Raw genomic sequence first — 7,248 nt, 5'->3', positions numbered from 1 at the left:
GCACCCAATGTTAACTTCACTGCTTTTAACCTTAAGAATACTTCCCTTAACCGCTGGAAATGCTGTTCCATATCGCTCTCATAAACGATTATGTCATGGGGATACATTAAGCATTACCGTGGTTTTAAACCTGTGAGTACTCTGTGCAACAATCTCTGAAACGCTGCAGGTGCATTTTTTGATCCGAGTGGCATTCGTCTGAATTTGTAGCGCCCCCAGGGTGCCGAAAACACTGCTTCGTCGATCCTGCGGGGATACTTCTCCGTGATGATAACCACTCTTCAGATCCATTGTTGAAAAATATTTGCATTGCCCTAAATGGTCCAAGGTTTGTGTGATGTTAGGCAGTAGAGTAGGTGTCCGTTATGGATTTCGCATTTACATGTCTATAATCACAACAAAACCTATATTTTCTTGTTCCATCCTTTGATTATTTTGAGACTACGGGTATTTCTGCCCCCATACACTATTACTTTCTTCAGTTATTCCACCTTTCAGCTGTTGATCGATAAATTCCTCCGAAATTGCCTGTAAGTACCTAAATATTCTGTATGGTTTGCGGTAGAGTGGTGCTTCATTTCCCGTTGGTATGCGGTGCTGTGTAATATGCGTAGCTGGTAATAGCCCTTTTGAAAAGAATAAATCCATAAATTCCATTCGGTACTACTTTACTCTATGTGCTTCAATATTCCTCGTAATGCAGTTTCAATGGCGTCCGGCGACTGTCTATGGCTCACACATCTAGTATTCCCTTCTTCTTGTTCCAGGATATCGTTATTAGCGATTAACTAACCCTTTGTTAATCCTACGCCCGCCAGGCTAAAATTATCTATAAAAACAGGTATCTTCTTTTCGCCCTTTATTTCATGTTCACTTGCAATACCTCTTTTAACTAAGCAACACATCTGATCTAATATTTCATTCTCCTCTAACGGTTCCACCACACACAAAAGTCCGACGTGTAACCTAGACTCAACACTGACCCAAAGTGATTTTCCAGTACCGTTAGGTATACAATCGTGCGAATCAATTCCTCTTATGATCGTTCGTGGTTTAGTCGGACAGACACCCTCGCTACATCGCTACACTCGCAATGGCTTCGCCTAACCGAAACACTTTTCCGTAAAGTTCCGACCTATGTTTCCAAAGAGCAATTATGACACCATTCTGATATAATAAATCTATTCCTATTATCATGTCGTGGTCCTCACTCATGTGTGACACAATATCTGAACATTGATTAAAATTGACTGTACCCAGGCAAAATTCTATGTCCACTGATCCTAATGATGTTACATCTTTATCCCACACTTCGCACAAACTGTACCATGGTGTGTTCCATTGCTTACATTTCACGGGGTCACTACTGACGACCGATACATGTGTCCCTGTGCCCAACAATATCCTGAAACCCTTTTTCCCTACTATTCCTCTTATTGCAAAATCAACCTCTGCATACGATATCGCTCTGCTGCGCGCAAATCCATTGTAACCCCGTCCGTACACTGCTTGAAATTTCTGCATGCAAGCCTCTTAAAAATCATCGACCACTCTCTGCTCAGTCTCTTGCAAAGTAGTTTCATTGATTGCAGCGTCATGTCCTAATTCATAGGTACATTTAATTATTTTCCTTATACTGTGGGCGAATTGTTCCACAGTTTCGATATATCTCTTAGTTACTACCCCTAATTGGTCCCTATAGGGTCTGGCACTTTTTTGTTTCGTATATCTCTGAATTAACGTTTCTTTAAATTCTTCGATTCTTGTGGGTCCCTTAAGAGCTTGTGTATACCCTACATAAGCTTTAGCTTCCCCTGTTAGTCTCAGTTTTGCAGCACTCAGTAATTCCTTATGAGGCCAGCCTTCAATCGCAGCCAGATTTTGAAGGTCTCCCACAAAAACCTTGGTTGTCTTACCAGAAAAAGCAACAATGAAACTTGCGACTGACAAATCTACACCCTGTTGTGACGATTGCTATTCTGCCAGTTGACACAGTACTCTATTATCTGCTGTTAATTGTGCTATCTTTTATAACAGTATGCTTACTGCTTCCAGCTCTGGCACATCTTGCGTCTCTGGTTCTGTCGAAGTTTTGTCCTTGACAACACTCATTTTGTGAAATGACAATCTCAAGACAAGAAAACAAAATACGTTAACTTAAATCTTATAGCCGATCATGAGCCAACTCGACTCTCACCATTGCCTAGCAAAATGCCCCCTATGATTACATTTATAACATGTTATGTTACTGGAACTGATTCTATATATGGTGCTGAGTGACTATAGAGGTTACACTGCGCACATCCAATAGGCACTAATCAATCGTGACTTCCACTACCTCTAAGTCTAGGCAGATCCACTGGTTCTCTACTCACAATAAAATCTAGTTTACAAAATGCATTTTTCTCCATGAGCAAAATAAAATCAAAAGCTTTGGAATCACTGTACCATAGGCTGAAGGTTCAGACGTTACTCTAAGCAAGCGATGTCAATGATCTGACACCATTGTTAGATGACCCTTTGAGTGTCACCTGTGGAGAGCGAAATGAGATCTGAGGGCGACAGTAGATCTGTTCAGTTAACTTATTTATTGTAGCTCATCAGCAACAGTTGTTGTAGGCGTCCAGCAGCCTCTCATGCGAAACCACAGATGTCTGGCATTACTGACAACGCAAAGAGCAGGGCCGAGTGTGGCGTCACTCGAATGCCACTGTCAGCGACGTTCCAGCTGGGCCATGATGACAGTGGGACAACAAAGCTGGTATTTCGTGGGGGCAGTTGTTACCTCCCTCCAAAGAGCGGTCGGCTCTCTGTTCCTGCTTTCGTGACTCAGGGCAGGCTGCCCTGTCCCATGGTCGAACAGCGGTCCCCGTATTGCATTCCAGGTTGTCGCTCATGGTGTCACAGGATCATGATGTAGGCTGTGTTATTGAGACGAGAATATTTTAGTACACGAATGGCTGAGTACTTATACGCTCCAGACTGTGTTCCTTTAGGGCTTAAGGCACGTACTCTAAACATTCCCATGTTTGCAAGTCGGGAAAAGCTTCACTTCTACAGCTAGAGTACTGCCACTGCAGCATCGGTTGGTTGGTATACCGCTCCCAGCTGGCTCTGTCTCACAACGCCTGTCGGCCGTGTTTTGCTTTGCAACACATGTCACTCTTGCCAGCCTGCGGCTGTCTCTGTCATAGCTCACGTCCACTCTGGCGTACTTTTTGACCAAATAAAGTTGTTACGCTACGCGTCCTCTTCATTGTTATGAGCATTGAAGGTAGCCACTGCCTTCGCTATTATCGAGTAAGTGTTCCATTTCTTGGAACCTGTTATCGTCGATCTGCTCCTCTGGACTGTTGTAAGGCTTCATACGGAGGACATCGCCTACGTCTCTGTACTTTGATCTACTTGATGAAGGCCCTTAATCCTCGACTATACATATAACTTCTGAAAAGTCACAAAAGATATGACACCGACTGAAATGGTACTTCAGTAGCTTTTCTGATAGTCCCACTTTCCCCACAGACCTAAAAATTCATACCAAGTCTCCCGGGCTTATCTCACTGATCGGTGCTGGGCGTTACAGCACTCTCGGTCTTTCTCCTAGGCGGTCAGGTCCTTCTGCAACCCAGTTGCCTCGCTTCTTCAGTGCTGGTGATGAGGTGTTTTACTTAGTCATCCGCAGTATAGTCTGGTTGAAACGGGAACAGTGTACCCATTGTGGTTTTGCCCTCGTGATAATGGAACACAAGCGACAGTGCCAATCCTTTAGTGCCTCGCTTCGCTTTGTTATACGTAAATGACAAGATGGGCATTACTGTATCCTTGTCTTCAAGTTAAAAATCTACGTACGTAGAGATTATATCTCTCATCGTCTTATTAAAGCTTTTTTTGAGACCATTTGTCTCTGGATGGTGGGCCACTGTCATCCTGTGGGCCATGTTACAATGTGAAATTATCTCTAACTGTTGTCTCGACTGGTAGACTTTCCCACTATCAGAGGTCATCACACAGGGAGATACATGCTTCAGCATGATATCTTCCACAAAGAACTTTGCAATGACGAGAGTTCCAGCAGATGACACAGCTTTGGTGACAGCTTAGAGGTTGAGGCTGCTATTCTCCATCGATTTGCTTTTTTTCACTTTGGGAACCTCCCAAAAAGTTAAATTCCAAATTGGCTGAAGGGGACTGCTGCGGCTGGTATTGATACCTAATGCAGCAGAGGTGGTTTTGGCACATGCTCTCTTCTTTGGCATTCCTTACAGGGGCTCACATTGTTCCTGAAAGGTTAGTAGAGACTGGGCAAGTGACATCTGCCACTGATTCAGTCTAGATTGTTCACGAGTCCCAACTGCCCAGATGATGGACTATCGTGGAAATACTTCAGAATCACTGGCCGCAGATGAGCTGGGTCGATGAGCAATAATTTCCGCCACATCTTATCACAGTTCCTATAAAAAACTGTTCCGTTTACAAATTGGAATATTTCTTTGCTCAGTTGCTCATCCTTCGAAGCTTCAATGGTTTTCCCCAACGTTGGGTCTTCCCTCTGTTCTGCAACAATTTCTTTTAACGCAACGATGGCTGAGATACCGTCGGTGCCGATGAGTTCTGTGAAAGGACTTGAAAGGCAGACGGCATTCCTGTGTTTGCGTCCACTTTTGTTTAGCGCTCTGACGCCCTATTCTTGTAGCCTCAGTGACCATCTTGTGATTCGATGTGAAGATCCTTCAAACTGGTCAGCCAACTTAGAGAATATGAAGACGGCATCTGTTCTTTCGGACATGTACTTCATTCCTGTACTGTAGGACGGAGACAAAGTGGCAGCGGCTCCATTATGCTCCGGGAATCATTCATGTGGGCATCCACTGGTCACTGGTCCAGAAGAGTTCGTGGAAGGGGTATCGTACACTGGTTACACTATAGCGAGTTCCAGTTGATGTGCTGACCTCCAGCTCTCCAGATCTGAGCCCAATCGAACACATCTGGGGTGTGATTGAATGTACCGTCAGACCTCATCGCTCTCGTTTCCGGAATTCACAGAAACTAAGTTGCTTGTGTGCAAAAGTGGTGTCACATCCCTCCAGTGACCTACCAAGGCCTCATTGCTGCCATGTCACTATGCGTTGCCGCTATTATCCGTGGCAAAGGTGGAAATACTCGCTATTATATAGGTGGCCATAAAGTCCTGGATGATACACTAGCTGCGTACCCATAGTTGAATGAGTATATTTTTATTACTTTCTTCTACTAGTTTGTGTCCTCCTTCCACATACCCTGTCCATCTCCTCTTCCCCCCTCTCCATCTATCTCCTCTTTCTCTCTCTTTCTCTAGCTGCTACTATAACCTCTGTCACTCTGCTCTTTCCCCCTCTGCCCATCTCCTCTAAATCGATCTCCGTCCCCCCACTCGCTGTTTCAGTCTCCTCCTTTTTTCCCTCTGTACATCTTCTCCTCCGTCCATTCTCTGTCTGTCTCCTCCTATGCCTCTCTCCGCCCATTTTCTCCTCTCCCCTCTTTCCTTCCGTCTTCTTCTCTTCTTTCCTCTCTCCACTTTTTCCTCTTCCTCTGGCCATCTCCTCCTCCACTCCCCTATTGGTCCATGTCTTCTTCTTTCTTCTCTCTGTCCATCTTGTCCTCTTCTTTTTCTGTCTATCCATTTCCCCCTCCCCTCTCACCGTCCACCTCCTCCTTCCCCTCTCTGTCTGCCCATTTCCTCTTATTCCATCACCTTTCCACATTATCGCACCTACCCCATCAGGAGGTTCCTGGTTCTTATCCCCAGAGTATTTCTTATTTAACAGTGGCATTGCCCACATACGCACATGGCACATATACATCTTACCCATATCTTACATTTTTCATACATATTTATGCACATGGTTCACCTTTATCCCTAGCGAATATCGCCATACAGAGTCGTTTTCACGCAGCTTAATATTTATGTCGTCACATCTGCTGAACTATGTGCCGTACCGTGGTATAACTTTTCAGGTACAATTAGCAGCATATGTGGACAATGTCTGCGAACTGTGTTGCGAATATAATTATTAGTAAAGAAGCAATAAATTAAAACGTCATGCCTCATGCGGCAGTTTCACTGAATGAATAGCGAAAATTTTGTAAGCGATGACTGTCGACCAGCTTCGTCATTTCCAAGGTCAACGGCCTTTAACATATTGCCAGTATTCAAACTCACTTACGTCAGTGGCTATCCTGTTTCCCAACTCATGCTGTACTTGGAATTATTCCTCATTGTATCCAGTCTGCTTATGGACAGGATGGGCATAATAAAACTGGTCTGAAAAATATTTATGAGACTGCTTGGTAACTGATCCTTGTTAATGAAAAGGAGAACTACCCATCACAGAAAATGTTGGAAACCGTAATTTCGGTTTGTCTAACATGTCTGCGCAGGAGCAACTCCCTCACGCTCTGCCCCGAGGACTTTGCTGTGCCATTACTTTTGAGTCAGTGAGAGGAATAGACGTGATGACACATGAATACAACACAAAATGTCGCTCACAATAGAACAGTGCGTGTTCATTGTAGAGTGTTATGCAGCGAGATGGGTGAAACAGCTTACGCAAGTATGAAACTTCCTGGCAGATTAAAACTGTATGCCCGACCGAGAGTCGAACTCGGGACCTTTGCCTTTCGCGGGCAAATGCTCTACCAACTGAGCTACCGAAGCACGACTCACGCCCGCTACTCACAGCTTTACTTCTGCCAGAACCTCGTCTCCTACCTTCCAAACTTTACAGAAGCTCTCCTGCGAACCTTGCAGAACTAGCACTCCTGGAAGAAAGGATATTGCGGAGACATGGCTTAGCCACAGCCTGGGGGATGTTTCCAGAATGAGATTTTCACTTTGCAGCGGAGTGTGCGCTGATGTGAAACTTCCTTACGAAAGAGTTGAAGACTGGAAATGTTTTGACTAAACTTCCAGCAATGACTGGAATGCAAAATATAGTGGCAAACCGACGCGAAGCGCTACATGTAAAGAATAGAAACTGTAGCTATACTCCGGCCGGTGTGGCCGAGCGGTTCTAGGCGGTTCAGTCCGGAACCGAGCGACCGCTACGGTCGCTGGTTCGAATCCTGCCTCGGGCATGGATGCGTGTGATGTCCTTCGGTTAGTTAGGTTTAAGTAGATCTAAGTTCTAGGGGACTGATGACCTCAGATGTTTAGTCCCATAGTGCTCAGAGCCTTTCGAGAAATGACGAGCACGGACCCTCGGGCCCGAG

The 7,248-nt window shown here is 44.9% G+C and overlaps 1 non-coding gene across 1 annotated transcript; it reads right to left on the bottom strand.

Moving 5' to 3' along the window:
• Positions 1–6,620: 6,620 nt before the first annotated feature.
• Trnas-cga lies at positions 6,621–6,695 on the bottom strand. The gene has a single exon. It is a non-coding gene; the product is annotated as a tRNA-Ser (tRNA).
• Positions 6,696–7,248: the final 553 nt, after the last annotated feature.

The sequence above is a fragment of the Schistocerca americana genome, chromosome X (genome assembly GCF_021461395.2).
Source record: "Schistocerca americana isolate TAMUIC-IGC-003095 chromosome X, iqSchAmer2.1, whole genome shotgun sequence".
NCBI lineage: Eukaryota > Metazoa > Arthropoda > Insecta > Orthoptera > Acrididae > Schistocerca > Schistocerca americana.
This window is presented reverse-complemented; position numbering and strand designations above follow the sequence as displayed.